The 22,837-nt window shown below is 40.3% G+C and overlaps 3 non-coding genes across 3 annotated transcripts; all 3 read left to right on the top strand.

Annotated features, from left to right (window-relative positions):
• Positions 1–4,014: 4,014 nt before the first annotated feature.
• On the top strand, positions 4,015–4,121 carry LOC145621767 (small nucleolar RNA R71). Its single transcript, XR_014108566.1, has one exon. It is a non-coding gene; the product is annotated as a small nucleolar RNA R71 (small nucleolar RNA).
• An 11,564-nt stretch (positions 4,122–15,685) lies between these two features.
• On the top strand, positions 15,686–15,792 carry LOC145621734 (small nucleolar RNA R71). The gene has a single exon (XR_014108536.1). It is a non-coding gene; the product is annotated as a small nucleolar RNA R71 (small nucleolar RNA).
• Positions 15,793–22,371: 6,579 nt separating this feature from the next.
• Positions 22,372–22,478, top strand: LOC145621757 (small nucleolar RNA R71). The gene has a single exon (XR_014108556.1). It is a non-coding gene; the product is annotated as a small nucleolar RNA R71 (small nucleolar RNA).
• The last annotated feature ends 359 nt before the right edge of the window (positions 22,479–22,837 follow it).

Here is a 22,837-nt window from a genome sequence, read left to right as displayed (position 1 = left end):
TTCGGGGACACACCTGCGAAATAATCCATCTGCACACTCATGAAACAAAAAAGGATCATCCCAAAAATAATGTTTAACATCATAAAGGAATTTCTTTTTTTGTTGGTAGGACAAGTCAAGAGGTAGAGAACCACCCACTAAATAATTTGCAAAATCGGCGTACTAGGGGTGTTGCTCTACTACTGCATACAGGTTGTCATCAGGGAATGAATCATCTATAGGGAGAAAATCCTTACCCTCATCATACCTGATTCGTGACAAGTGATCTGCCACTACGTTCTCTACACCCTTTTTGTCCCTTATTTCAATGTTGAAATCCTGGAGCAAGAGAACCCACCGGAGTAGCCTAGGCTTTGATTCAGCTTTGGCTATCAAGTACTTTAGAGCTGCATGGTCAGTAAAAACAATAACTTTAGAACCAACTAGATATGATCTAAATTTTTCTAAAGCATAAATGACAGCTAAAAACTCCTTCTCCGTGGTGGCATAATTGACTTGAGCCTCATCCAAAGTTTTACTAGCATAGTAAATAGCATGTAAAACTTTGTCCTTCCTCTGTCCAAGCACGACTCCTAGAGCAAAGTCCCTCGCATCACACATGATCTCGAAAAGAAGATTTCAATCGGGAGCACATATGATGGGTGCCGATATCAAAGCCTGCTTAATCCTGTCGAAAGACTCAAGACACTCGTCAGTAAAAATAAAAGGGGCATCCTTAAGCAAAAGCTGAGTCAGTGGTTTAGCAATTTTAGAAAAATCTTTGATAAAACGGCGATAAAACCCCGCATGACCTAAGAAACTCCTAACTCCCTTAACATTAACTGGGGGAGGTAATTGCTCAATCACTAAAATCTTAGCTTTGTCTACCTGTATGCCCTTATCAGAAACAATATGACCCAAGACTACTCCCTCTGTCACCATAAAGTGACATTTCTCCCAATTTAAGACCAAGTTGCATTCTTCACATCTTTTAAGGATTTTAGCTAAATTAATTAAACATGAATCAAATGAAGAACCATAGACACTAAAATCATCCATAAAGACTTCCATGATAGACTCTATGAAATCAGAAAATATGCCCATCATGCAACGTTGAAAAGTAGCAGGTGCATTACATAAACCAAAAGGCATTCTACGATATGCAAAAGTGCCATAAGGGCATGTAAATGTAGTCTTTTCCTGATCTTCAGGGTGGATCGGAATTTGGAAAAATCCCGAATACCCATCCAAATAGCAAAAGAACTTATGGTAAGCTAACCTCTCAAGCATTTGATCAATAAAGGGGAGAGGGAAATGGTCCTTTTTAGTGGCGACATTTAATCTACGATAATCAATGCACATACGCCACCCTGTAACAGTTCTAGTGGGAATTAATTCATTTTTATCATTTTTAACAACAGTCATCCCTCCCTTCTTAGGAACCACCTGTACAGGACTTACCCATTTAGAGTCAGAAATAGGATAGATAATACCTGCATCAAGTAATTTCATAACCTCTTTCTTGACTACCTCTTGCATATTGGGATTCAACCTCCTCTGGGGTTGAATGCAGGGTTTGTAGTTGTCCTCTAAGTGTATCCTGTGCATACAAATGTCTGGGCTTATACCCTTAAGATCATCAATACTGTACCCTATTGCCCTTTTATGGGTTCTGAGAACCTCTAGAAGTTGGGAAGTTTGTGGGTCATCAAGTGCAGTACTAATGATCACAGGGTGCATTTCCCGCTCATCAAGAAAAACATATTTTAAATGAGAAGGGAGAGGTTTTAGTTCAGGTTTCTTTACATCTGCAGGTTTCGATTCCTGAACTAATTTTACTACCTTCTTATTCTCCTTGTCATCAAGTTCTTCTATGGCAAGAGCTTTCTCAATAATATCCACCTCCTTGCTCCAGACACTCGCATCACCTGCAGACAAATTACCACAAAGTATTTCTTCCAAGGGATCCCTTGCAAGAATCTGTGTCAAGCTATCATCAAAAATATCATCCATTATATCGATAGCATCGATCAAACAACAATTTTCCTCAAGCGTAGGACCTTTTAAAACCTTCCCTAAATTAAGGGGGCGTTTGGTTCACGAAATATAGGTATGAGGTATGGGTTTAGAATGACTAAAACCCATACCATATGTTTGGTTGTCAAAAATATGAATTTCAAACCCATACCTCAAACCCATGAGGTATGGGGTTTAGAAACCTTAGGGGGGAGGTGGGTTTGGCTCATTCCATTCCTTTAGGTATCAAATAGAAGGAGAGAATAGTGAGATATTCCATTCCAGAATTAAACCAAACACATGGTATTAGGTATCAAGTTCCAACCCGATACCACCTTAACCCCATTCCTGATTCCAACCCCATACCACTCTGTAAACCAAACGCCCCCTAAAAGTAATATTATCATCACCAACAGATAGGGTTAGTTTACCATTTTTAACATCTATAATGGCTCCTGCAGTATGGAGAAAAGGCCTACCTAATATAATGGGTATTTGTGTATCCTCAGCCATGTCTAAAACCACAAAATCAACAGGGATGAAAAATTTACCAACTCTAACAGGGACGTCCTCTAAAATACCTAGGGGATATTTAACAGAACGGTCTGCCATTTGCAAAGTAATATTAGTAATTTTTAATTCACCCATATTCAATTTAGAACAAATAGACGATGGCATTACACTAACAGAAGCACCCAAATCACATAATGCTTTATCTATGAAGACATTACCAATATGACAAGGTATAGAAAACTACCAGGATCCTTTAATTTCGGGGGAGATTTATTTTGCAATAATGCACTACACTCCTCAGTAAAAGCTACAGTTTCTACTTCATTAAAGGCCCTCTTCCTAGTCAAAATATCTTTCATAAATTTAGCATATGCAGGAACCTGTGTAATAAGTTCAGTAAAAGGAACCGTTACCTGCAAATTTTTAACAACCTCCAGAAACTTACCAAACTGCTTGTCCAACTTAGTCTTTAATTGGCGATTAGGGAATGGTAATTTGATAACTGGTGGTGCTTCCCTACTCTTCCCCTGGGGTGCATCCTTCCCTGAGGTTGTACCCTGCAATGAATCATCAAAAATATTAGTGTCAGGAATTTTACCCTGCAGCCCTGCAGGGGAAATTGGTACAACGGAATCAGGATTAGCAATATTAATTAAATCAGGTTCATCCTCTTTGGACATTTGGGGCCCATCGTAGTGTGAACTACTCCTTAGGGTGATTGCATTAGCATGATCCGTAGGTTGGATTCCCTGTGCTGGTAGAGCTCCCTGCTGGCGAGATTGAAGGGTAGAGGACAATTGGGCTATTTGGGTGTCCATGACTTTATTATGGGCTATAATAGAGTCAATCTGTTAGTCTCTACTCTCCATATGTTTTTGCATACTGGTCAGCATTGCCCTAATTTCTGATAAGGCAGGGTCAGAAGATGTAGTAGGGGCTTGTGATGGGGGTTTCTGGTTAGCATGAGGGTGATAATATTTCTGCTGTGGAGGGGGTGCTTGTTGTGGGGGTGGAGGATTTTGAACATTGGTGCTACGGTAAGATAGGTAGGGATGGTTTCGGTAGCCAGGATTGTAGGCATTGGAGTATGGGTTATTTTGCTTGTAGGTTTGAAAAGCATTAACTTGCTCCATTGAACTCCTGCAATCTTGTTCATAATGACCTACACTTCCACAATTTTCACAGAAAGCATCATTAGCATTATTAGAAACAGCAGAAACATTAGCAACAGAATTAGGATTGTTAGTAGTATGGTTATCTAGTTTCTGGCAAATAGAAGTAAGCTGGGCTTGCAATAGAGTTACTGAATCAACATGATGCTTGCCCTTGTTAGCATAGCCTCTAGCATTCCCATATTGGGAATTATGGATTGCCATATCTTCAATAACCTGACCTGCATCATCAACATTTAAATTCATAAATCTACCGCTAGCTGCGGAGTCTAAAATTGTCCTAGATGCATTTCCTAATCCATTGTAAAAAGCTTGAATTAGCTGCCACTTTGCCAAATTGTGGTGGGGACACTCCCTCTGCAGATCCTTGAATCTTTCCCAGGCTTCATATAATGCTTCATCTGTCTCCTGGGCAAAATTCTGAATGGCACTTCTCAATAAAGCTGTTTTCTCTGCAGGGTAATATTTATTATAAAAATTTAGAGCAAGAGTCTCCCAGTTAGTAATACCAAGTGCAACTCTATTCAAACCATTAAACCATAATTTAGCTTTTCCACATAAAGAAAAGGGAAAAAGAATCTCCCTGATTTGGTCCTGCGTTACCCCATTCTGCCTAATAGTATTGCAATATTGACAGAAGTCTGCAATGTGAAGATTAGGATCTTCACCCTTAGCTCCACTGAACTAATTTCTTTCTATCATCGTTATGAACTGGGGCTTGATCTCGAACTGGACTCCCTCGAGATCAGGTGTAGGAGAAAGATGTGGAAAATCCGTCAGGGATGGTTGCGAATAATCGCTAAGCTTGCGAGGTGGAGGTGGTGTACCCATCTCTAGTTCTGAATCAGAAGAGTGCTCCGAATCACTAGAAGTAGGTAATGGATTTCCAGGAATATTATTACTCCCAGAACCTGCCAGGATCTGCCTATAAAAATTCTTCTGTCTATGAAACGAGCGTTCTATCTCAGGGTCGAATGGAATGTAACCTGATCTGGAACACCTGGGCATAAACAAAGAACTACAAAGACAGATATTAGAACTACCTCAAAGAACTAATGTCCTTTGAGGCAAAAAGGAAAATAATCTAAACTACAAAAAAAAAACAATTAGAAATAAAAATAAAACCGTTTCCCCGGCAACGGCGCCAAATTTTGACAGGCTAAAGTCGTATCACCTAATCAAAAGTAATTACCTAAGTCCTCTAACTAAAGTAGATAGGGAAGTAGGGTCGATCTCCACAGGGAAACAAGTCTTTTTACCTCTAATTAATTAATATAGTCTAAATTATTAAAGTAACCAATATTTGTTGTGATTATAAACTATACTACGAAGATTATGAGTAAAGAGAATAATTAAGGAAGAAAACAATAATAATAAAGCCTAGGGCATAGGTTCACTAATAAACAATATTCCAGAGTAAAACACAACAATCAATCATCAATGCATTAATTAATCAGATCATAAAGGGCTTTCACTACGTATTACAATCACAGAATTAATTTACCGGTATTAAATCTCATCTCTCGAATCTCGACCTAACCATTTATAAATTAATCTGCCTATTGAAACTAAGCCTAAACATCAATTCTCATCTCTCGAATCTCAAATCAATATTGCTAAACTCATACAATTAAACCTGGCCAAATCTAATTGCATAACATTTAAACAATAAATAGGAAATCAATTAAGCATTAATGATCAACAATCATAAAATTACCCTTACATATTATTTATTAGATCCCCAAAAACCCTAGAAGGAAAACTACTCAGACATAGTTAAAACTAAGCAAAACATAATAATTAAACAAGACATGAAGAGATTGAAAGAAGAAAATAATGAGATTAATTAAGAGAGAAATCGTACCAAGACGGCAAAATTACTATTGAGTTAAGGAACAAGAAAGAATAAAAGTCTAGAGAGAGAAAGTCTAAGTAGAGAGAAGAGGAATAAAAACTCGAGTAAGAGAGTAATAAAGAAGTTATCTAATCTTGCCTAATAAAATTACATTTATACTAAGCAAGAAGATCTCGGCTAAAACAAAAGCAAAACGGAAAACTAAACTCCTGAAATCAACACGCGCCCGGTCGGGCAGTGGCTCGCCCGACCGGGCCCGCCTTTTTCTCTTCAAATTGCCTTCTCGCGCCCGGTCGGACGGTGGCTCGCCCGGCCGGGCGCGCCTTTTTTCACCAAACCTACGCCAAAGCTTTCTTCTCGCGCCCAGTCGGGCGGCATTACCTTTCTGCCGCGCCCGGTCGGGCGAAGGGCCGCCCGGTCGGGCGCGCCTTCGGGCGAAGCCTCTTTGCACCGGGCGAAACCACTTGGCATTCAATAAGGCCCCGATTCTTCGGGCCAATCTGGATTTCCTCTTCGGGTCTTGAATACTTGGTCCAATTGCCCCCGTATCACATAAACCGAGCCCTTAATCACCGGTTTGATTACTCTAACCGATCTTGGGCTACGAAAGACGGTCGTGCATCTCCAATGCTCGTAGTTGCTCCATAAAATCCTAGGAAAATGCTCCAACTATGCAATTTCCTACAAAACTCAAGCAAAACTACGAAAACACTAGAAAACACCAATTAGTAATAAAAGTGGCTCAAAAGAGCCAAAAACACTACTAATTATGACCAAGGGACGGGGGTAAATATATATATAAAATGAACACATCAGCATCCTATCGGATGACTCCAAGGTGGACATTGGCCGCTTGAGGGGTTGATCTGTAAAGATCACAACCGGATGTGCCAAGAAGTAAAGTTTCAACTTCTTGACTGCCATATAAAGAGCAAGGCCAAAATTTTCAACCATGGGGTACCGTAGTTCAGCATTCTGAGTACATGGCTAATGAAATAGACCGAGAACTTAATGTCGTCTCTCTCAGCAAGGAAAACAACACTAAGGGCATGATATGAGACGGCTAAGTACATGTACAACGTAACCTTAGGCAAAGGACTAACAAGCCTTGGCAAAGAGTGCAAGTGTTCTTTCAATTTTTGAAAGGTCGCCTCAGCATCATCCCCCCATTCAAATCTAGTCTTCTTCCTGATTACTTGGAAGAAGGAAAGACATTTGTGACCTGACCAGCTGAGGAATCTCCCCAATGCCGCCAGGCAACCAGTAAGTTTCTGAACTTCCTTGACAGTGCGGGGTGACTTCATGTCAATTACCGCATATATCTTCTCGGGGTTAGCCTCTATCCCCCTTTGATCAATCAGGAATCCGAGAAACTTCCCAAACTCAACACCAAAGACGCATTTCTTGGGATTTAACATGACCTTATGCCGCCTGAGTATGGTGAAGGTTTCTCGAAGATAAGAAAGGTGATCCGTTTGTAGCTTGGATTTGACTATCATATCATCAATGTACGCCTTTACATTCCTCCCAATTTGATTAATGAAGCTGTAAATCATTCGTTGGAAAGTAGTAGGCGCATTTTTCAAGCCAAACGACATCACAGTATAACATAATAACCCTTGATCGGTGACGAAGGTCGTCTTCTCTTGATCTTTTTTCCACCGAGGTATCTGATGGAAACCTGAATAGGCGTCCATAAAACTCATCAAGGCATGACTGGCTGTAGAGTCAACTAGACTGTCGATCTTTAGAAGCGGGTAACTATCCTTTGGACATGCCTTGTTCAAGTCAGTGTAGTCAATACACATGCGCCAGGAACCATTCGATTTCATTACAAGCACAACGTTTGCAACCCAATCAAGGAAGTTACATGGCCGAATGAACCCAGCGCCTAACAACTTTTTGACTTCGGCAGCTGCCGCCTGACTTCTTTCCTCGCCGTGATTTCTCTTATTTTGCCGGATGGGCTTCTTTTTTAGATCCACAACGAGTTTGTGGATAGCGAGATCCGGGCTGACGCCTGGCATCTCTTCCACTTCAAAGTCAAAGATGTCTATGAATTTTTTCAGCAGAAGGTGCAAGTCTACACCCAACTTAGCAAAGGCAGCCGTCCTCACCTCCAGAGCGAGGTCAATGTGATCGCTAGCCGGCTAGGGACGAAGCTCCTCTGGCCGCTCCCCGGTCAGTGATTGCTATTTCTTTTTTTTCTTCACCTCCACCAGCTCATCAACTTTTCTTTTCTTTCCGGCTGCTGGTGGGGCAGGGTTTGGATCCTTGACTTCATCAAGGTCTATTAGCTCCTGCCCTTGGCCGGCTGAGGCCATAGTGGGCTTGACGTCTGAGAGGTAACAGAACCGTTATCTCTTTCGTACTTCAGCAGCATGAGGGAAGGGATAATAACAACCTTTGATTCGTTCAAAGTTGGACAACCCAAAATGATGTTATAGGCGGTCAACTCTTAAACTACCAAGAACTTGACGACTAGGTGCCACCCTTCTACTTTGTCTCCCAGCCAGATAGGTAAGTCAATCCTGCCGACTGGGTACACCATTCCACCCCCAAAGCCAACTAAGGGATGGGTAACCGGGTGCATGTTGCTGGGCGTGTACTTGAGTTTTTTCAAGCACTTGTAGCTGATGATGTCCGAGGAGCTACCGGTGTCTATAAGGATTCGACCAACCAGCTGGTTGGCAACCTTACATTCAATGACAATCGGGTCGTCATGCAGACGGCGGACGCTGCCCCGGTCCTTCTCAGTAATAAGGACGTCTGGGAAGGTACCACTACAAACGCCTGCCCCTCATCAGCAGCCTTGGCCATCTTTTTCAGATGGTTCTTGGTGCCCCGAATGGTCGGGCCACCGCATGAGAATTCACCTGCTATGGTGTGGATCGGCTCTTTATCAGTGTCCGAACTACTAGTAGGCTGGGCAGTCTTGGACGACTGTCCTGGATTCGACTTATTAGTCCTTTTGGACTTGGAGATGTAGGACTTCAACATCCCTTTGTCAGCCAAGACGTTCCAACGCCCGTTTGAGGCTGAAGCAGTCGTTGGTGTCATGGCCAACTTCTTCCTCATAGTATTGGCAAAATTTGTTTTTGTTTCGTGATTGGACGAAACTTTTCATTGGATTCGGCTTCTCTAGAGTCAGCCGGTCCTTTATCTCCATGAGGATGGAGTTGCAGTCCTTTTTAAACTCATACTTGGGGACGTACGATTCAAAATCTTTCTTCTTCTTCTAGGACGGCTGATCAGAATCATTGACCGCCCAAACTTCTTTTCTCTTTTTGCTCTCTTCTGGTTTCTTAGCCGGCTGAGTAGACCGACTTTCTTTTTGTTTGTCAAACTTCTTAGAGTCTGACTGATTTCTAGGCGATCAGCAAAGGTCGGTTGCTTGGATAAAGCTTTCCGCCTCCATCAGCGCCGCTTGAAGGGTGAACACCCTATTTCTGACGAGGTCAAACTTAAAGGTCGACCCGTCCTTCAGACCCTTGAAAAAGTCTGTAAAGGCTACTTCATCAGATAACCCCTGAAGTTGAATTCTTGTCAGGTTGAACCGTTTGACGTAAGATCGGAGTCCTTCTTTCTCCCCCTGCTTAATGGTGCTCAAGTCTAAACTTGTTTTCTTTGCAGGGATGTTCATGGAGAAATTGGACGCAAAGAAGAAGGCGAACTTCTTGAAGGCAGAAGGTTGTTGACAGGCTAAAGTCGTATCACCTAATCAAAAGTAATTTCCTAAGTCCTCTAACTTATGCAGATAGGGAAGTAGGGTCGAATCCACAGGGAAACAAGTCTTTCTACCTCTAATTAATTATTATAATCCAAATTATTTTAGTAACCAATATTTTGTATGATTTAAAACTATACTACGAAGATTATGAGTGAAAGGAATAAATCAGAGAGAAAACAAATAATAATAAAAACCTAGGGCATAGGTTCACTAATAAACAATATTCCAGGGTAAAACATAATAATCAATCATCAATACATTAATTAATCAGATTATAAAGGGCTTTCGCTACGTATTATAATCACAGAGTTAATTTACCGGTATTAAATCTCATCTCTCGAATCTCGACCTAACCATTTATAAATTAGTCTGCCTATTGAAACTAAGCCTTAACATCAATTCTCATCTCTCGAATCTCGAATTAATATTGCTAAACTCATGCATAAAAGATCTGCGCAAATCTAGTCACAGAGCATTAAATCACCCATTCATATTATTTATTAGATCCCCATAAACCCTAGAAAGGAAACTACTCAGACATAATTAAAGACTAAACTAAACAAAGCAATTAAACAAGGCATAAGGAAATAAAGAGATTGAAGGAAGAGAGAGAAATAGTTACCAAAGTAAGGGAGAAAAAAGAGATAATCAAAGACAATTGTGTCACTCAATTAATCCAAGATCAAGAAAAGTAGAGAGAGAAAAGTTAGAGAGAGAGTAAGGAGAAAAGAAGTGGTGCAAGGACAATTGTCTCACGCAATGATCCGAGCTCCTTAAAACTAACGAAATAAAAGAGTATTTATACTAAACTAAAGAATCCTAAGTAAAAGCAAATTAAACGACGCTTGAAACTACTCAGAAACACGCGCCCGGTCGGGCGAAGCACCGCCCGATCGGGCCCGCCTCTTCGTCAGGTCTTCAAATCTCGCGCCTGGTCAGGTGCCACTGACAGACTAAAGTCGTATCACCTAGTCAAAAGTAATTACCTAAAACCACTAACTAAAATAGATAGGGAAGTAGGGTCGATCTCCACAGGGAAACAAGTCTTTTTATTCCTAATTAATTAATTATAATCTAAATTATTAAATAACCAAAATATTATTGTTTGAAGGAATTATACTACGAAGAATAAAATTAGGGAGAAATAAAAGTGGGGGAAAATCAATGAATAAAGGTCCTAAGGCATAGGTTCACCAATAAATAATACTCCAGGGTAAAACATATTAATCAATCATCAATGTAACAATTAATCAGATCATAAAGGGCTTTCGCTACGTATTACAATCACAGAGTTAATTTACCGGTATTAAATCTCATCTCTCGAATCTCGACTTAACCATTTATCAATTAACTTGCCTATTGAAACTAGACCTAAACATCAATTCTCATCTCTCGAATCTCGAATCAATATTGTCAAACTCATGCATAAAAGATCAGGCCTAATCTAGTCACAGAGCATTAAATCAATCAATAGGAAACTAATCTAGCATTAACGATTAACAACAATAAATTACCCTTTCATATTATTTATGGATCCCCATAAACCCTAGAAAGAAACTACTCAAACATAATTAAAATTAAACTAATTAAAGCAATTAAGTAAAGCATAATAGAATAAAGAGATTAAAGGAAGAGAGAGAAATAGTTACCAAAGTAAGGGAGGAAAGAGATAATCAAAGACAATTGTGTCACTCAATTAATCCAAGATCAAGAAAAGTAGAGAGAGAAAAGTTAGAGAGAGAGTAAGGAGAAAAGAAGTGGATCAAGGACAATTGTCTCACACAATGGTCCAAGACTCCCCAAAACTAACATAACAAAAGAGTATTAATGCTAATCTACGAATCCTAAGATAAAACAAAATAAAAACGACGTATTAAGCTTCTCCAGAAACACGCGCCCGGTCGGGCGAAGGGCCGCCCGGTCGGGCGCGCCTTTTCTCACCAATCCTCGCCAAAGCTTCTCTTCTCGCGCCCGGTCGGGCGAAGCACCGCCCGATCGGGCCCGCCTTTTCGTCAGGTCTTCAAATCTCGCGCCCGGTCGGGCGCCACACTGCCCAGTCGGGCGCGAGATCGGGCGACGTTATTTTTCTGCCCAGCCCGGTCGGGCGCGCCTTCGGGCGAGACCACTTCGGCCGGGCGAAGCCACTTGGGCACTCCTTGGACTTCAATTTGGCCCCGATCATTCGGGCCAATCCGGATTTCCTCTTTGGGACTTGACTACTTGGTCCAATTGCCTCGATGTAATGGTCGTGCTTCTCCAATGCTTGTAGTTGATCCATAAAATCACGGGAAAATGCTCCAAATGCGCAATTCCCTACAAAACTCAACCAAAACTACGAAAACACTAGAAAACACCAATTAGTAATAAAAGTGGCTCGTAGGAGCCAAAAACACTACCAATTACGACCAAGGGACGGGGGTAAATATATATATAAAATGAACACATCAAACTCCCCCAAGCCAAACCTTTGCTTGTCCCTAAGCAAAGAGCTCATCAATGATCAATAAAACATGCCTCACCCCAATATAAAAATCAAGCACTAACGATTCATGGCAAATCTAATGAACATGCTTCAATATCAATCAATCTCATTCATCCAATCTCTCTTCCTCCCCAACAATTGTCAAGTAGAGCAAACCACAAGAGCATATATAATTCAAGACTAGTGCTCACACACTCAACTCTCATTTATGTGGCGAGTAAAAGATGTACGCGATCGCTCTCCATCCCAACCCCTTTATGTGAACAATGCCCTCCCAACTCACAATACTCGTGCGTTTAAGAAAAGGGTAGGAATATTTCAAGTCATAACTTGCATTGATAAACAACACTTTCACATTCACACAACTCTATGCACAAGGTCGGAAGGTCTTTAAAGCTTGTAATGTAAGGCTATGGTAAAGGGTAGGAAATATTTGGGAATATGTGAAAGAAAAGCTATGCATTAAGGGAGCCAAATCCTAAATAAACCCATGATCAAAAATAAATGATGATCATACATCTCCAACAACATAACTAACTCCAACAAGAATCCACCAAATACAACTCCAAACAATATGAACAATCCCATCACTCACAATTTCACTCATAAAAATATGACAATGTAGAACTTGAGTGAATAAACAAACTTTGAACTCATTCTTTTTTTTTTCAAACTTGATACTTTTTTCTTTGAACTTTTCTTGGGCAACTTTCATATAGATAATTTGAACATATAACAATTTTTTTCTTTTTGCTCTTTTTTTTCTTTTTATTCCACATTGGAAATTTCAACTTTGAAACACAAATTCTTATTTTTTCCAATCACAAAAATCAAAGAACAAATTACTCTTCTTATACCTCCACATTGTGCATAATGTGCACATTATAACTCCCTCACCTCACTAACTATAGCTCCCCCAAGCCAAGCTTGGGACTAGTAACCAATAAGGCTAAAAAGGCTTGTAATGTGGCTAAATACAATAAAAGGTCACAAGCAACAACATGGGTAGCAAGAAGGGAACAAATGTATCTAAATAAATTTGAAGGCTACCTAAAAGAATGAACGCCTTCGTCCTCCTCATGTGCATAATAGGTGAGTCATGAAACACTACTCATAGTTGCAAACCAATACTCAAATTCATTGACATACCAGGAACTAATCACACATTCCTAACCAAATCAACTAGTCAAGCACTATATTCACAAGTAGTTGGACAAAATTGACGCAAGTTTAGGAATCCAAGCAATTAAACTTCAAATCATGATCAACAAATCCACAATGCTCAAAATCAAAAACCAAGAATCAAAACAAATTTTCTCAAGTATGGGGCACAGGGAAGCATGATTTATAATTCATTGGAACGTATTTTTTAATTTTTTAAATTTTTTTAAAAAAAACAGTAAACTAAACACACCAAAAATAAAAAGAAAGAAATCATACCTCAATCCAAACCAAAAACTCCCCCAAGCCAAAATCAGACAATGTCCTCATTAACTCAAGAGTGAAGCCCGCGCGGCTAGACGTCACCTGGTTTAAAGAAAGAGACAAGGCAAAGAGAGAAAAGAGAAAAAGGAAAAAGAAAAATAAAGCGATAAAAAAAAAGGGTATGGCGCGCCCGGTCAGGCGGCCGGTCGCCCGGTCGGGCGACCATCAAGGAAGAATACGACTAACCTCGCGCCCGGTCGGGCGGATCTTTGCCCGGTCGGGCGATTTTGTGCCCTTGATAAATTTCCCTCTCGCGCCCGGTCGGGCGCCATCTCGCCCGGTCGGGCGAAATTCGTCGTATACAGACTTCTTCACGCGCCCAATCTGGCGGGGGTTCGCCCGGCCGGGCGAACTTAAGGCCGCATTCTTTCTTCTTCTCGCGCCCGGTCGGGCACGACTTCGCCTGGTCGGGCGGATCTTCCGTAAAATGTTCTGGGGGCTCTTTAACACTAATTGCAAGGGACACCTCCCCAGGATCAAATTGCCTCGGTTCCCCACTCGACTGAGTTAATACTACTCGATCAGGTGGGACTCTCATTAAAGGCTCAATTATCGCAACTTGTTCACCTTGCTCCTCATCCTCATCATCAAAACCAAGCCCTTCACAATATAGAGCTCGCTCTATTGCATCTACTTCTTCTTTCCACGTCTTCTTTCTACCTGTAGAAGATGCAACACAAGATACCACTACCAAGGGATCTTTAACAAGAGCTTGGGGCTCATTAGAACAATTATTTTTAACCACATCAATGATAAAACATTTTTCCTCTGTCATGGGGCTTTTAGGGGCATTATTCAAGTTAAAAACAATATTATCATCCCCTACTGAAAATGTCAATTTACCACCTTGTACATCTATAATTGCTCCTGCGGTATTAAGGAAGGGTCTACCCAAAATGATTGGGGTTTGCAAATCCTCAGCCATATCAAGAACAACAAAATCAACATGTATAAAAAATTTTCCTACTCTAACAGGGACATCCTCTAAGACACCTAAAGGATACTTAAAAGAATGATTTGCCATTTGCAGAGTAATATTAGTAGATTTTAATTTACCCATTTTTAGCTTTGAACACACAGATAGTGGCATGACACTAACACTAGCACCCAAATCACTTAATGCATTATCAATCTTAAGATTGCCAATATGACAAGGGATATAAAAACTACCCGGATCTTTTAGTTTAGGTGGAGAATTATTTTGTAGTACGGCACTACATTCTGCAGTAAAAGCAACAGTCTCTACTTCACTAATAGACCTTTTCCTAGTCAATATTTCTTTCATAAATTTTGCATATGCAGGTATTTGTGTAATTAATTCTGTAAAGGGAACTGTTACCTGCAAATCCTTCACCATCTCAAGGAACTTACCAAACTGCTTATCCACTTTGGTTTTCAATTGTCGATTTGGGAATGGTAGTTTGATAACTGGTTGTTGAACATCATTACTCCTGTCTTGAGTTACAACCTTCCCTGGAGTTTTACCCTACAATGTAACATCAGAAAATTTAGTACTACCATGTAGCCCTGCAGGGCTAGGATTAATATCCCTTGGTATAAAGGAATCAGGATTAGCAATTTCTGTTAAAACAGGTTCATCATCTTTGGGCATAGGAGGCCCATCATAATGTAAACCACTCCTCAAGGTAATTGCGAACGCCTGATCTGTGGGTTGTACTGGTTGCGATGGTAGGGTTACCTGCTGGCGGGTTTGCAGAGTAAAGGAAATCTGCGCAATTTTACTATCCATGATTTTATTATGTGCTAGGATCTGATCAATTTGCGCACCTCTACTCTCCATGTGCTTTTGCATACTAGTTAGCATCGCTTTAATTTTTGATAGAGCAGGATCAGTAGGTGGAGGAGTTTGTGGTTGATTATTCTGAACAGCACTGGGGTGGTAGTAGTTCTGCTGAGGTGGTGGTGCTTGTTGTTGTGATCGTTGTGGAGGTGGAGGACTGGGGTTTTGCACATTAGTACTCTGGTAAGAAAGGTAGGGGTGGTTCCAATACCCAGGATTATAGGTATTGGAGTATGGGTTAGTTTGCTTGATGGATTGAAAAGCGTTAACCTGCTCCATGGAACTCCTACACTCCTGCTCCCAATGACCTACAATTCCACAATTTTCACAAAAAGCATCTTTAGCGTTATTATTAATTGCAGAAATATTAGCTACATTAGAAGAATTAGCAGTATTCAAATGATCTAATTTCTGACAAATAGAGGTTAATTGAGCTTGCATGAAGGATACGGAGTCAACACTATGTTTCCCTTTGTTGGCAAAACCTCTAGGATTCCCATATTGGGAATTGTGAATTGCCATCTCTTCGATAACTTTACCTGCATTATCAACATTTAAATTCATAAATCTCCCATTAGCTGCAGAATCTAAAATTGCTCGAGATGAATTTCCAATCCCATTGTAAAAAGCTTGTATTAATTGCCACTGCGCTAAGTTATGATGGGGGCACACTCTCTGCAGATCTTTGAATCTCTCCCAAGCCTCATATAAAGTTTCATCTGGCTCTTGGGCAAAGTTCTGAATAGCACTCCTTAATAAGGCTGTCCTTTCTGCAGGATAATATTTATTATAAAAATTTAAAACAAGAGTCTCCCAGTTAGTAATACCAAGTGCAGTTCTATTTAAACTATTGAACCACAATTTAGCTTTTCCACATAGAGAGAAAGGAAAAAGAATCTCCCTGATTTGGTATTGTGTGACCCCAGCTTGCCTTATAGTATTGCAATATTGACAGTAGTCTGCAACATGAAGATTTGGGTCTTCACCCTTAGCTCCACTAAATTGCTTCCTTTCTATCATCGTAATAAACTGGGGTTTGATTTCGAATTGTACTCCTTCAAGAGCTGGAGTAGGAATAAGGTGAGGAAAATCCGTCAAAGACGGCTGCGAATAATCGCTGAGCTTTTTAGGTGCTGTCATGTCTGATTCTAGTCCTGAAGAAAATTCCGAATCACTAGAATCAGATGGAGGGTCTCTAGGGATATCACCACCAGAACTCGTCAGTATTTGCCTGTATAGATTCTTTTGCCTATGAAAAGAGTGCTCGATCTCAGGATCGAATGGAATGTAACCTGATCTGGAACACCTGGGCATAAACAAAGAACTAGACGACAAATATGAGAACTGTCCCAGAGAACTTACGTTCTCTGGGACGAAAGGAAATAATCTAGACTACAAAAACAATCAGAAATAAAAATAAAACCGTTTCCCCGGCAACGGCGCCAAATTTTGACAGGCTAAAGTCGTATCACCTAGCCAAAAATAATTACCTAAAACAACTAACTAAAATAGATAGGGAAGTAGGGTCGATCTCCACATGGAAACAAGTATTTTTATTCCTAATTAATTAATTATAATCTAAATTATTAAATAACCAAAATATTATTGTTTGAAGGAATTATACTACGAAGAATAAAATTAGGGAGAAATAAAAGTGGGGGAAAATCAATGAATAAAGGTCCTAGGGCATAGGTTCACCAATAAATAATACTCCAGGGTAAAACATATTAATCAATCATCAATGTAACAATTAATCAGATCATAAAGGGCTTTCGCTACGTATTACAATCACAGAGTTAATTTACCGGTATTAAATCTCATCTCTTGAATCTCGACTTAACCATTTATCAATTAACTTGCCTATTGAAACTAGGCCTAAACATCAATTCTCATCTCTCGAATCTCGAATCAATATTGTCAAACTCATGCATAAAAGATCAGGCCTAATCTAGTCACAGAGCATTAAATCAATCAATAGGAAACTAATCTAGCATTAACGATTAACAACAATAAATTACCCTTTCATATTATTTATGGATCCCCATAAACCCTAGAAAGAAACTACTCAGACATAATTAAAATTAAACTAAATAAAGCAATTAAGTAAAGCATAATAGAATAAAGAGATTAAAGGAAGAGAGAGAAATAGTTACCAAAGTAAGGGAGGAAAGAGATAATCAAAGACAATTGTGTCACTCAATTAATCCAAGATCAAGAAAAGTAGAGAGAGAAAAGTTAGAGAGAGTAAGGAGAAAAGAGGTGGATCAAGGACAATTGTCTCACACAATGATCCAAGACTCCCCAAAACTAACATAACAAAAGAGTATTAATGCTAATCTACGAATCCTAAGATAAAACAAAATAAAAACGACGTATTAAGCTTCTCCAGAAATACGCGCCCGGTCGGGCGCGCCTTTTCTCACCAATCCTCGCCAAAGCTTCTCTTCTCGCGCCCGGTCGGGCGAAGCACCGCCCGATCGGGCCCGCCTTTTCGTCAGGTCTTCAAATCTCGCGCCCGGTCGGGCGCCACACCGCCCGGTCGGGCGCGAGATCGGGCGACGTTATTTTTCTGCCCCGCCCAGTCGGGCGCGCCTTCGGGCGAGACCACTTCGGCCGGGCGAAGCCACTTGGGCACTCCTTGGACTTTAATTTGGCCCCGATCATTCGGCCCAATCCGGATTTCCTCTTTGGGACTTGACTACTTGGTCCAATTGCCTCGATGTAATGGTCGTGCTTCTCCAATGCTCGTAGTTGATCCATAAAATCACGGGAAAATGCTCCAAATGCGCAATTCCCTACAAAACTCAACCAAAACTACGAAAACACTAGAAAACACCAATTAGTAATAAAAGTGGCTCGTAGGAGCCAAAAACACTACCAATTACGACCAAGGGACGGGGGTAAATATATATATTAAATGAACACATCAGCCACACCGCCCGGTCGGGCGCGAGATCGGGCGACGTTATTCTTCTGCCCCGCCCGGCCGGGCGCGCCTTCTGGCAAGACCACTTTGGCCGGGCGAAGCCACTTGGGCACTCCTTGGACTTCAATTTGGCCCCGATCATTCGGCCCAATCCGGATTTCCTCTTTGGGACTTGACTACTTGGTCCAATTGCCTCGATATAATGGTCGTGCTTCTCCAATGCTCGTAGTTGCTTCATAAAATCACGGGAAAATGCTCCAAATGCGCAATTCCCTACAAAACTCAACCAAAACTACGAAAACACTAGAAAACACCAATTAGTAATAAAAGTGGCTCGTAGGAGCCAAAAACACTACTAATTACGACCAAGGGACGGGGATAAATATATATATAAAATGAACACATCAAACTCCCCCAAGCCAAACCTTTGCTTGTCCCTAAGCAAAGAGCTCCTCAATGAACAATAAAACATGCCTCACCCCAATATAAAAATCAAGCACAAACGATTCATGGCAAATCAAGTGAACATGCTTCAAAATCAACCAATCCTATCCATCTAATCACCCTTCCTCCCCAACAATTGTCAAGTTGTGCAAAGCACAAGAGCATATAGAATTCAAGACTAGTGCTCACACACTCAACTCTCATTTATGTGGCGAGTAAAAGATGTACTCGATCGCTCTCCATCCCAACCCCTTTAATGTGAACAATGCCCTCCCAACTCACAACACTCGTGTGTTTAAGAAAACATGCACTCAACCTAATAGTCGACTCGGAATATGTCAAGTCATAACTTGCATTGATAAGCAACACTTCCACAATTACACAACTCTATGCACAAGGTCAAAAGGTCTTTAAAGCTTATAATGTAAGACTAGGGTAAAGGGTAGGATAAATTTGGGGAAATGTGAGAGAAAAGCTATGCATTAAGGGAGCCAAATCCTAATAAACCCATGATCAAAAATAAATGATGATCATACATCTCCAACAACATAACTAACTCCAATAAGAACCACCAAATACAACTCCAATCATAATAAACAACCCCAACACTCACAATTTTACTCATAAAAATATGATAATATGGAACTAGAGTGAATAACAAACTTTGAACTAATAAACTTGAAATTTCTCATTGAAACTCAACTTTTTTTCTTTTTCTTTTGATCATCCTTCACTTAGAACATTTGAACATATAACAATTTTTTTCTTTTTGCTCTTTTTTTTTCTTTTTATTCCACATTGGAAATTTCAACTTTGAAACACAAATTCTTATTTTTTCCAATCACAAAAATCAAAGAACAAAATACTCTTCTTATACCTCCACATTGTGCAGATAATGTGCACACTACAAACTCCCTCACCTCACTAACTATAGCTCCCCCAAGCCAAGCTTGGGACTAGTAACCAATGGGGCAAATATGGCTTGTAATGTGGCTAAAAACAATAAAAAGTCAAGGCAACAACATGGGTAGCAAGAAGGGAACAAATGTATCTAAATAAATCTGAAGGCTACCTAAAAGAACAAATGCCTTCGTCCTCCACATGTGCATAATAATGAGCCATGAAACACTACTCATAGTTGCAAACCAATACTCAAATTCATTGACATACCAGGAACTAATCACACATTCCTAACCAAATCAACTAGTCAAGCACTATATTCACAAGTAGTTGGGCAAAATTGACGCATGTTTAGGAATCCAAGTAATTAAAATTCAAATCATGATCAACAAATCCACAATGCTCAAAATCAAATACCAAGAATCAAAACAATTTTCTCAAGTATGGGGCACAGGGAAGCATGATTTATAACTCATTGGAACGTATTTTTTAATTTTTTTAATTTTTTAAAAAAAACAGTAAACTAAACACACCAAAAATAAAAAGAAAGAAATCATACCACAATCCAAACCAATAACTCCCCCAAGCCAAAATCAGACAATATCCTCATTGACTCAAGAGTAAAGCCCGCGCGGCTAGACGTCACCTGGTTTAAGAAAGAGACAAAACAAAAAGGGGAAAGATAAAAAGAAAAAGAAAGAAAAAAGGAAAAAAAAATAAAGCGATAAAAAGGGTATGGCGCGCCCGATCGGGCGGCCGATCGCCCGATCGGGCGATCATCAAGGACTAAACACGACTAACCTCGCGCCCGATCGGGCGGATCTTTGCCCGGTCGGGCGATTTTGTGCCCTTGATAAATTTCCCTTTCGCGCCCGCTCGGGCGCCATCTCGCCCGGTCGGGCGAAATTCGTCGAATACGGACTTCTTCACGCGCCCGATCGGGCAGGGGTTCACCCCGCCGGGCGAACTTAAGGCCGCAATCTTTCTTCTTCTCGCGCCCGATCGGGCACGACTTCTCCCGGTCGAGCGGATCTTCCGTAAAATGTTCTGGGGGCTCTTTAACACTAATTGCAAGGGACACCTCCCCAGGATCAAATTGCCTCGGTTCCCCACTCGACTGAGTTAATACTACTCGATCAGGTGGGACTCTCATTAAAGGCTCAATTATCGCAACTTGTTCACCTTGCTCCTCATCCTCATCATCAAAACCAAGCCCTTCATAATATAGAGCTCGCTCTATTGCATCTACTTCTTCCTTCCACGTCTTCTTTCTACCTGTAGAAGATGCAACACAAGATACCGCTACCAAGGGATCTTTAACAAGAGCTTGGGGCTCATTAGAACAATTATTTTTAACCACATCAATGATAAAATATTTTTCCTCTGTCATGGGGCTTTTAGGAGCATTATTCAAGTTAAAAACAATATTATCATCCCCTACTGAAAATGTCAATTTACCACCTTGTACATCTATAATTGCTCCGGCGGTATTAAGGAAAGGTCTACCCAAAATGATTGGGGTTTGCAAATCCTCAGCCATATCAAGAACAACAAAATCAACAGGTATAAAAAAATTTCCTACTCTAACAGGGACATCCTCTAAGACACCTAAAGGGTACTTAAAAGAATGATCGGCCATCTGCAGAGTAATATTAGTAGATTTTAATTTACCCATTTTTAGCTTTGAACACACAGATAGTGGCATGACACTAACACTAGCACCCAAATCACATAATGCATTATCTATCTTAAGATTGCCAATATGACAAGGAATAGAAAAACTACCCGGATCTTTTAGTTTAGGTGGAGAATTATTTTTTAGTACGGCACTACGTTCTGCAGTAAAAGCAACAGTATCTACCTCACTAATAGATCTTTTCCTAGTCAATATTTCTTTCATAAATTTTGCATATGCAGGTATTTCTGTAATTAATTCTGTAAAGGGAACTGTTACCTGCAAATCCTTCACCATCTCAAGGAACTTACCAAACTGCTTATCCACTTAGGTTTTCAATTGTCGATTTGGGAATGGTAGTTTGATAATTGGTTGTTGAACATTGATGCACTTATCCTGAGTTACAACCTTCCCTGGAGTTTTACCCTGCAATGTAACATCAAAAATATTAGTACTACCCTTTAGCCCTGCGGGGCTAGGATTAATATCCTTTGGTATAAAGGAATCAGGATTAGCAATTTCTGTTAAAACAGGTTCATCATCTTTGGGCATAGGAGGCCCATCATAGTGTGAACCATTCCTGAGGGTAATTGCGAACGCCTGATCTGTGGGCTGTACTGGTTGCAATGGTAGGGTTCCCTGCTGGCGGGTTTGCAGAGTAGAGGAAATCTGCGCAATTTTACTATCCATGATTTTATTATGTGCTAGGATCTGATCAATTTGCGCACCTCTACTCTCCATGTGCTTTTGCATACTAATTAGCATCGCTTCAATTTCTGATAGAGCAGGATCAGTAGGTGGAGGAGTTTGTGGTTGATTATTCTGAACAGCACTGGGGTGGTAGTAGTTCTGCTGAGGTGGTGGTGCTTGTTGTTGTGATCGTTGTGGAGGTGGAGGAGTGGGGTTTTGCACATTAGTACTCTGGTAAGAAAGGTAGGGGTGGTTCCTATACCCAGGATTATAAGTATTGGAGTATGGGTTATTTTACTTGATGGATTGAAAAGCGTTAACCTGCTCCATGGAACTCCTACACTCCTGCTCCCAATGACCTACAATTCCACAATTTTCACAAAAAGCATCATTAGCATTATTATTAATTGCAGAAATATTAGCTACATTAGAAAAATTAGCAGTATTCAAATTATCTAATTTCTGACAAATAGAGGTTAATTGAGCTTGCAAAAAGGATACGGAGTCAACACTATGTTTCCCTTTGTTAGCAAAACCTCTAGGATTCCCATATTGGGAATTGTGAATTGCCATCTCTTCGATAACTTGACCTGCATTATCAACATTTAAATTCATAAATCTCCCATTAGCTGCAGAATCTAAAATTGCTCGAGATGAATTTCCAATCCCATTGTAAAAAGCTTGTATCAATTGCCACTGCGCTAAATTATGATGGGGACACTCTCTCTGCAGATCTTTGAATCTCTCCCAAGCCTCATATAGCGACTCATCTGGCTCTTGGGCAAAGTTCTGAATGGCACTCCTTAATAAGGTTGTCCTTTCTGCAGGGTAATATTTATTATAAAAATTTAAAACAAGAGTCTCCCAGTTAGTAATACCAAGTTCAGTTCTATTTAAACCATTAAACCACAATTTAGCTTTTCCACATAGAGAGAAAGGAAAGAGAATCTCCCTGATTTGGTCTTGTGTGATCCTAGCTTGCCTTATAGTATTGCAATATTGACAGTAGTCTGCAACATGAAGATTTGGGTCTTCACCCTTAGCTCCACTAAATTGCTTCCTTTCTATCATCGTAATAAACTGGGGTTTGATTTCGAATTGTACTCCTTCAAGAGCTGGAGTAGGAATAAGGTGAGGAAAATCTGTCAAAGACGGCTGCGAATAATCGC

The sequence above is a fragment of the Chenopodium album genome, chromosome 27 (genome assembly GCF_948465745.1).
Source record: "Chenopodium album chromosome 27, dcCheAlbu1.1, whole genome shotgun sequence".
NCBI lineage: Eukaryota > Viridiplantae > Streptophyta > Magnoliopsida > Caryophyllales > Amaranthaceae > Chenopodium > Chenopodium album.
Note: the sequence above shows the minus strand (reverse complement) of the source record. Positions and strands in the feature narration are given on the sequence as shown.